The sequence below is a fragment of the Macadamia integrifolia genome, unplaced genomic scaffold (genome assembly GCF_013358625.1).
Source record: "Macadamia integrifolia cultivar HAES 741 unplaced genomic scaffold, SCU_Mint_v3 scaffold2126, whole genome shotgun sequence".
Classification (NCBI taxonomy): domain Eukaryota; kingdom Viridiplantae; phylum Streptophyta; class Magnoliopsida; order Proteales; family Proteaceae; genus Macadamia; species Macadamia integrifolia.
The window spans coordinates 18,041-28,126 of NW_024868528.1; the positions used below are offsets into that span (position 1 = coordinate 18,041).

The 10,086-nt window shown below is 41.3% G+C and overlaps 1 non-coding gene across 1 annotated transcript; it reads left to right on the forward strand.

Moving 5' to 3' along the window:
• Positions 1 to 1,948: 1,948 nt before the first annotated feature.
• Positions 1,949 to 2,055, forward strand: LOC122065819. Its single transcript, XR_006136112.1, has one exon. It is a non-coding gene; the product is annotated as a small nucleolar RNA R71 (small nucleolar RNA).
• The last annotated feature ends 8,031 nt before the right edge of the window (positions 2,056 to 10,086 follow it).

Genomic DNA, 10,086 nt, shown 5'->3' on the forward strand with positions numbered 1-10,086 from the left:
CACGAGTGTGTGAAGACTCAAGACTTCAGAAAAAAAAATTTCACTGTCATCATCCAACTCATCCATACACTCTTGGAATTCTGAATCAAAATCAATATCAAAGTTGGTAACTAAATCATCAGAAAAATCCAGAAAATCCTCAAGCATATTGATCTCTTCTTCCATATGTGGTTGCTTGCCAATCCTAAACATGTTAAACTCAACAGTTTGGTTACCAAAAGATAATCTTAGGAAATCATTCCGACAATTGATTAATGCATTACTGGTAGCCAAGAATGGTCTTCCTAAAATTATTGGGATCTCATCCTTGGTTGAGAAGGGCTTGGTATCTAACACAATGAAATCAACAGGGAAAATAAATTCCCCCACCTTTAGTAAGACATCCTCAACCATCCCTTTAGGAATCTTAACAGACCTATCTGCCAACTGAAGAGTAGTTCCAGTGGCTTTCAATTCTCCCAATCCTAGTTGCTTGTACACATGGTAAGGTAAAAGATTCACACTTGCGCCAAGGTCAAGTAAGGCATGCTCAATATAAGTGTTGCCTATGACACAAGATATGGTAGGGCTCCGTGGATCCTTATACTTGGCTGCTATAGGCTGAGTAATTATGGAACTAATGTTACCTGCCAAGAACGCCTTTTTAGGCACACTAGTGATATGTTTGTGAGTACACAAATCTTTCAGTACCTTTGCATAGGCGGGGATCTGGGATATGGCATCCAAAAGAGGGATGTTCACTTATACCTTTTTGAAGACTTCTAAAATTTTATCCATGGAAGCAGTCTTCTTTTTGTGTACCAAGCGATTAGGAAATGGGATAGGATGAACATAAGGACTGTTAGGGATTTGCCCCTGTTCAGAAGAATCATTTTTGGTTTTCTCAACCAAATCATCTTTAGTTTCAGAAAAATCTTTAGGTTCATCAGACGAACCTGGAACAAGAGGCACACTTGTGTCCTCAACTGAAGAAGAGTTAACAGGAGTAATAGATGGGGAAGATTTAGAAACACTCTGTTGGTACTCTCTACCACTCCTAAGGGCATAAACAACATTGCATTGGTTAGAGGGCCCTTGTTGAGTCTGACCTTGTACTATATTCAATGGTGCATTAGTTGGTCCTTGTGAACTAACAGGTTGATGATGCCTAGGGTTAGGCTCTGGTTGACTGGGTAAAGTTCCCTTCTCCCTCTCACGCATAATTGAGACAACTTGGGTAAGTTCTCTCGTAAGATTTTGATGGCTTGTCATGAGGAGGGCCATATTTTTTTTCAAGTCACTTATTCTACTTGCCTCTCCAATATTGGTAAACCCAGGGGGTTGCTGATAAGATGATAAAAGAGGGGCCCTAGGAAAACTCGCCTGAGGTCCTACATTTGACCTAGGAAAAGTATTTTGGGAAAAAGATTGCTGTGCAAAGGGAGGCCTTTGGGGTCCAGGTTGACCTTGATTATAGAAATTCGAAGGTCCTACTTGGTTGCCCTGATTCCAAGAGAAATTTGGGTGATTTCTCCATCCTGGATTGTAGGTGTTACTATATGGATTATTCTGGTGTAAGGCATTAACACTATCATTAGAAGTGCCCCCAGAGGTGTTGGGGCATTCTTCTATGACATGTCCAGGGGATTGGCACCAAGCATAAATCTTAACCAAATTGACTGATGATGGCTCTCTAGGAACAATAGCCTCAATCCTCTTGATTAGGCTATCCAAGTGGGCTTCCTTGGCTACTATCCCATCCACAAAATATCCTTTTCCTCCTATGGTTCTTTCACTCTCTTGGGTTGATTCCCACTCACGGGTTTTGTCAGCTAAGTCAAGTAAGAATTCCCATGCCTTTCCTTCATCTGTAAAGGATGTGAATCCCTCAGGGCACATAGACTCTATCATTTGTTTAGTTGGGTAATCAATACCCTCAAAAATTATTTGACATAAATTCCATAGGTCTAGGCCATGGTGAGGGCATTCTTGGAGTAGATCCTTGAATCTCTACATAAGTTTGGAAAATGACTGACTAGGCTTTTGCCTAAACTGAAGGATATCACTTCTAAGCTTATTGGTCTTATGAGTTGGGAAAAACTTCTTAAGGAAGACAACTATGAATTGTTCCCATGAGGTTATGGAATTTGTGGGTAACCCATACAACCACTTCTTAGCTTGGTCTTTCAATGCAAAAGTGATAAACCTAAGCTTAACAGCATCATCAGAAAGATGTTGGATCTTAATTAGAACACATACCTCTTCAAATTCCCTTAGAAATAGGTATGCATCCTCAGAAGTCAACCCATGGAAGTGGGGCAACATAGTGATGTATTGAGATTTGAGTTCAAAATTATTGCCCTGGGCTTGTGGTAGAACTATACAGGAAGGTTGGGCTGTTCTAGCAGGGTAGAACCTATCTTTCAGAGATTTAGGTGAAGGGTTTTGCTGTTGGTCTCCCATATTGAAGGATTTTAAAGAGAGCAAACGTATAGCGTCACTACTTGTTGGATCTCTTCTTTCTAACCGATTCTTAGTATTACGTATCCACTTAACACTCATGCAACAGAAAAACTACCCACAACTAAAATAAGACAAGCATAAAAGAATGGATAGCAAAACTTTTTTTTTTTTGATATTTTTTTTTCTTTTTCTTTTTGGGAGCTTATCGGCAGGGATCCGGGGTTGCTCAGGTCAATTCCTGAGGTACTGCTACAGGGCGAAACCTGTCTTTATCATACTGTGAGGCATGGCGACCTCCATTGATACAACTATTATTGCAAGTTGTTCTTCTCAGGAATTCAATAAAAGAAAAGGAAAAATATAAAACAAAGCGAACAAAGCACTCCGATTTACCAAAAGAAAGTGAAAAATAACATGGAACTGTCTCCCCGGCAACGGCGCCAAAAACTTGTTTGAGATTTAAAATGTAACCGCAAGCGTACGGATCAGTGTAGCTACGGGTCGAACACAGGGAGAGCAGCCACTTTATTTTTTATTTCTTTTAATAATGCAAAAGTGAACTGATTAATGGTTGTGATCTAATTCTAATTACCGTCCTAAACATATGTATCTAAAATAACGTCCTAACCATTCGTCATCTAAGAATTTAACGACACAAGCCACACAATTAAAATTAAATAAATAAATAACTGAAAAGACACAACCCACGCATTCAAAAAAAAAATAAATAAATAAAGGAAAAAAATGCTGAAATAAAAATAAAGTAAAAGAAATGGGATAAAGCTAGAGAGAGACTCACAAGTAGGTTTCTCAACTTAGCCCGAGGGATGCATCATAATATGAGCTTCCCTACTTGACCAGAGAGTCACTCTTACAAGGGTTACTCTACTTGGCTTTAGGGAAAAGGAGACAATTAAAATAAAAGCAATAAATTGATGGTTCTATGGCTAGGAGGGGCAAAGCCAACACATACACTAGCCATGAACCTTGGGGGAAAGGGATAGCAATAATGTAACGACTGAAAATAAAAATCCTAAATTAAGAAAGAAAGGGTAGTCAGAAGAGGGAATGAGAGGGGGGAGAGAAGACTACTGAAGGAGCCTACTTACTTGAATCAATGCTTGAACTTGAAAAAAAAAATTGCTTCACGGCTCGTGATCTTGTCACCTAGATCTAAGCCTAGAACTATAACTTAAAAAATGACAACTCAATTGCATAAATCATAAACATAAAAGGGCTGAATAAAAATAAAAGAGTGCTTGCATTAATTGAAATAAAAAAAAAAACTATTACAAAAATGATTGAAGAAAAGATAAAGAAGAACTAAAACTAAAGAGAGAGCAAGAGAAAGAGAGAGCAACTGATTAAAAACTAGAAGAAGAATGAATTTTTTCCCTCCTCTAATATGAGTTGTATTTATAGGGAATGGGGAGGTAGGGTAACAATTTTCTCTTTTCTAAAAGGGAGAAACCCACAATTGATTGTAAGATATTTTGAGACCAAAAGTACTAAGGTGGAGGAGAGAGAAGAGAGAAATAAATTTCCTATAATTTTTTGCTTATTTTCTTTCCTTTTTTTTCTAATTTATTTTTCTTCTTTTTCTCTCTCCTAGGGACGATTTTCTTCTTGCTTTGTGTGATTTGGACAATCTTTAGTGATGATGTGGAGGAGAGAGAAGATTTGGACAATCTTTATTTCTCCCTTTTTTTTCTTTCCTTTTTTTTTCTTCTCTTCTTGCTTCCACGATTTTCCTTGCTTCTAATTTGATGTGAAAATCCCCTCCATGCCCTTAGTGCTTTAAGTGAGTGAAAAGCAGGAAATCTTCAACGAAATTCTCTAAAAAAAACAACCATGAGATTTGAACTTGAGACCTCTTGGTGAGCAAGGGAATTTTGTACACCATAGCTCACCAACTACACTAGGTAGTTGTTGTTACCAAAAACGAATCTTCAATCACTTAAGGATGTGGTCCGTCGATCCTTGTTGGCATTTAGAGTATTTCTTTTACCTCTTAGACAATTGGAAACGGGCTGGTTCTGCATCTCAGTTCAGTTCTGATCCATTATTCTTTTTCTGGCCCGAAAAGAATAATCATTTGTACGGGTGACCAAACGAATGTGTACTTTTAATTGAACACGTCCATCTTGCTCCGAATTTCGTCCTCTTCGCAACCATGAAAAGAAATAGGACCTCTTTACGTGTAAAATTGGAGATATAGCACCCGATAGTCCTTAAGGCCTTGAAAATATAAAACCTTCAAAAAGAGAGTAAAACCCAAGGTAGCTTCATTCTAAATATGTAAAATGCATGTTTTACTACCCTAGATTTCACACATAAATGTGCTCATCACTGCCTTGATTCTCTCTCTGATCACACCCACCTTCTCATTGGTGGCCTATATCAAGTCTAGACCCAAGATATACTGCTCACCAACTTCGTCCCAATAGAGTGGCGTCTGGAATTTCCTACCATACCATGCTTTAAACGGAGACATGCCAACAGTAGCTTGATAGATGTTATTATAGGAGAACTCGATAAGTGAGATGTGTTCATCCCAACTATAGTTCATATAAGGAACACAAACCCTGAGCATATCCTTTAAGGTTTGAATGGTCCTTCCTAATCAGCCATCAATCTATGAAAACGTCATACTGAAGTTTAGTTATGTACCCACAAATTTTTGGATGCATCCAAAAAATTCATAAGTGAATCTGGAATCCTGATTAGAGATAATTCTAAATAGTACACCATGAAGATGAACTATGCTTTCAATATACAACTTGGCTAACTTGTCCACAGAGAAAGTAATTTTTAACAAAATGAGATGAGTTGCTTTGGTCAAGCGGTCAAGAATCACACAGATGGCATCCATGCCCTTATTAGTGTGGGGCAATCCAGTAACAAAGTCCATAGTGATAATCTTCCATTTTTAGTCTGGGATGGGTAGTGATTGTAGTAACCCCTGGGGTCTCTGTCTCTCAACCTTGACTTGCTGATAAGTGCAGCTCTTGGATACATGAGTGGCTATGTCATTCTTCATTCTTTTCCACCAGTCAGAGCCTCTAAGGTCCTTGTACATCTTGGTGCTACTGGGATGTATCGAGTATGGAGAGTTGTGTGCTTCTCTCAAAATAGTGTCTCTCAACTCACTGTCCTCGGGCATGCACAACCTTCCTCTAAACTTGATGATTCCCTCTTCAGTTAAGCTGAAATCTAGGTCTTTTTTTCTTTCCTTCCTTGATGTCACTTGCCAACTTCTACAACACTGCATCAATAGTCTGGGCTATAGTGATCCTGTTCACAAGAGTAGGTTGTACCACCAATGCCGATAATGACAAGGTGACACCTTCCACTAGTAACTCCAAGTCCAACTTCTTGACCCCTTCAATCAGATGCTCATTGTTTGTCAATGATGCAAGTGTTAGGGTCTGTGATAACCTGTTAAGGGCATCAGCTACCACATTGGCCTTCCTTGGATGATAGTGGATAGTGCAATCATAATCCGTCATCAGTTCTAACCACCCACCGCCTTTGTCTTATGTTGAGTTCCTTTTGGGGGATGAAATACTTTAGGCTCTTGTGGTCATTATATATCTCACTCTTCTCCCCATACAAGTAGTGCCGCTAGATCTTCAAGGTATAGATTACGGCCGCCAACTCCAAATCATGGGTAGGGTAGTTCTCGTTAAAGATTGTTCTAGGTTATAGCAGTAAGCCGGTGCAGAGCTCTTCTCAAATTGCATTTGAGATGAGCAAAAAAGCTCTCGAAAAGAGTTTTTAAACCTAGAATTTGAGGCCACCATCCGGTCGATCAGGTTAGCTGAGCCACCAGTGATGACCCATCAATGAAGGTATTTTTTCCCAGAACCTCTACTGTGTTGTGTCCAGGTTTGTGGTGGGTTATTTAGTTGTTGATGGATTTGTTGGGAGTCTCATAATGCAGAGAGGAATGTGCATATGTGCAATGAAAATGTCAACTCATCTGTTAGATCAGGTTAGCACCATCACTATGAAGTCAGATATGGAAGTGCAGAAAATATGTGAAAAACTCCATATATGGGTCGTGAATCCCAAATCACAATGGATGTTATACTTGGAAAACAAATCTGCCATCACGATGGAATACTACATAATCCATCTTGTGATAGAAAGTGCAGGTTATTACTATACACCATACCTGAGTTTTGACGTGAACCTAGATGCGTAAATTCTTTTTGAATTATGTTAAACCGACAAGAATGGTTTAAACTCAAGGAGTGGGCAAGAGTGGTATTCAACGAAAAAATTGGATGTAAGTATAGAAAGGGCAATTCAGATTAAATCGGTAGAGTGTCTCCTGATAAGGAAGAGAAAGTGTTATCAGGAATCTGGCACTTAAAGCGGTGTACCACCCAAAGGATCCAAATTTGATTTATAGCAAGGCCGAATCGGAATGACAGTGGCAAGTAGTGCATGTCTTGTGGGATTTGCACATTGAGCAATAAATCACTTGATGCTATCTTGACAAGACATAGTTGTCAACGATGTTAATAACTGAAATTATAGGATAGAGGAATGATGTCAGATGTATAAGTTACATATGCCTAGACATCATTATGATGCTTAACATGTTCAGTGACATTGACTGGAAAGCTACGATACTGGTACTGGGTGTGAGATTCTGATTTGAAGTTTGAATTTTAACTTGGCAAAATAATTGTAAATTTCTAATCCACGATGATGGTGAGCAATTCAATTTCGAGGAAAAAATTTTTTTAAGAGGGGGGAAAGTGATACCCCATATCAAAATTTCAGGCCTCAGGTGTCACACCCCGTTCTCACTGAACCGGGCCAGTGACCGGGTTAACACCTGTTAACCCAAACCTGCCAGGATCATCTGATACTGTATTCCACCACAGCATACATACAACTAATAACAACTTATCAGATCAGCGGGAGACTAGGTTTACCTGTGAATATTCCCATAATACTTGATACCCGAATTGTAATACAATAGTTATATACATGTGGGCCCGAAGGCATGATATTTACACAATAAAAGTACAATTCATGCATCAAGTATGTAAAGGAAACCATCAAAAGAATCAGAGTACACAGCTCAGTTCGGTATCAAGACTAGAGCTCAGCTCGGCATCAAGGTTTGAGCCCAGCTCGGCATCACATGGTAGAGCTCAGCTCGGCCTCAAAGTGGAGCTCAGCTCGGCATCAGAACTGCGGTCCCGCAGCACAACTCTCGCACGAGCAGTCAGTGCCGTGCTCTAACTCCTCAGGGGCCCTCTAGTCCTCTTCAGGGAACTCGACTGTGGGACCCACCCCGTGCTCTTCAGATGTATGACCTGCAAAATCATCTAAAAAGGGGTGTACACGTGGGATGAGCTCACTAGCTCAGCAAGTGGAAAGATGGACCACACAGCAGTTCACACAACAAAACACATCATATGCACTACATGCAATGCAATACATTTTAATTCACATCCACCTAAGCAACATTACTAAGTCTTCAGTTTAGTGCTACTACAGCCACAGTGCGCGTATACTCCGGGTACGAGCCGCGAATTCCATCCCGCGATACGCCCATAGGGCTGTCGGAGAAGGCCCACCGTGAGTACTCGAAAAAGTAAAAACATTCCCAACACCGACTCTCAACAGAAATGTAAATGACTGAAATTAAAGGTGCTGACTCCAGCAATTTAAAAGCAGTACGATTGGCCCTCTTGAATGTACCATCGGGGTTGCCGACTATCCTAATGACCTGCCAGGCGTTATGTCTAACAGCCACAGTGACCCGACAACCGCGACCACTGCTTCCCCCCAAATGATAACCCAACACCTTAACCCCTGTTGGGAAGGGTCGTAGCACGGGACGGTGAAAATCCTAAACCGCATGCTCCTATATGATAATAGTACGATTGCATAGTGCCACCGCGTCTCATACCACGGGCCACCGATGCACTCATTTTCAAGCCGACTACGACATCTAGTCTATCAATGCATTATGCACAATGATGTAAACATTCATCACATAATCATCTCATCACTTGGCATTTAGAAAGTAACATAGCACACATGCATAACAAGGTGAAGAATGACTAATCTCCATAGCATATTCATGATGGCATGACTAGACTAGATACATTTAAATGAATGCCAAACAATGCCTTGAAACAAGGCCAAACGTCCTCTCCCCACTTACCTGTAGCGTACAAGGATTCCCGTTCGGTACGGGAGAGATCCGGTGCGAGACACGTAAGATTTGGTGAACCTAACATGATTGGGCGGGGTTAGTACTTCACCATTTTGGAATCAAATATAATACGATCCGATGACAAAATCATGTTTAGAACATTAAAAGAAGGTCGCACGTCCGATTTGGGTCCAATCGGACGTAAGAATCCTTCGGGGCCACACAGGTGGGTCAGACAGGTGGGCTGTCTGGCCCACCGATTTGGCCCACCGATTTGGACCGGCTAGTAGGCTGGACCACCGGTCTGGCCCGCCGATTGGGCCAAGGGGCCCTGCTAAGATTTGTGGGCAGGGTGGCCCATCGGTTAGCTCGTCGGTCTGGCCCACCGGTCGTGCCTGAAGGCCCTGCCCTCTCAGGTGGGTGCCCACAGGTGGGCCATCTGGCCCACCGGTTTCACCCACCGGTCTTGGCGGGAAACCTGCTGTTTCTTCCCAACTTCCTCCATTCTTTGGGGATTCAAATGGGGCTTTTCCAAACCCATTCTTCACACCTTCAAGGTCTTATAGGATGGTTCTAACCTAGATCTAGGTTAGATTCAAGTGATGGGAAACCATCTTACCTTCTTTGCTCAAGAACAACTTCAAACCCTCCAAATCACTTCAAACCCACAATGCTTCTTCCACCTTGTCAATACCTCTTCAAATCCTTCAAGATCAACACATAAATCATCTATTAAACCTTAGATTCATCATTTCAAAGGGGATTTACAAGATCTCAAGAAACCCTACTCGAATCAAGGGTTTAAGCTTGGGTATGGTGAATGTTCAAGGAACCCAACTTTGCTTACCTCTAAATGTAGATCTAGAGTTGAAGATCACTCTCCCGGTGCCAGAATGGGAAGATCAAGCTTCGGCACCACTGAAATCCTTCTCTTCTTCCTCTTCCTTCTCTTCCCTTCTTCTTCCCTTTCTTTTCTCTCTCCTCTTTACTATCCTCACCAACGTACGGGTGTCATAAATGAAAAGAAAAGAAAATCATAAATGCTATATATATATACTTCCTAATTAACTGAATAGTTCACATGGATGGGTCACTCAGGTGGGTGGGTGCGCCCACCTGTCCACCCACCTGAGGGTCAAAACTTGGGATTTTGACAGAGTTCGGGCCTGGCGCGAACCCCACCCTAGCATACGATGTAGTATACGTATATACCTTAATATACGGCTACAATACCTACTTTATCCGTACATGGCCTTATGGTAGGTGCATGTACACGGCTTGGGCACTCCCGTCTCTTCTGGCACTGGCTTGGACTTGTCGGGCTAGCCGGTGTTTAAGGTCACCCTTGCCATCATAGCCCATAAGGAACCCGCTCTAACTCCCTCTGGTTCGGTTCCTGCATGGTTAAACCGGGTCAACCGCGTAATCAGATCGGGTTTAAGAAGTAGGGTATTACATCA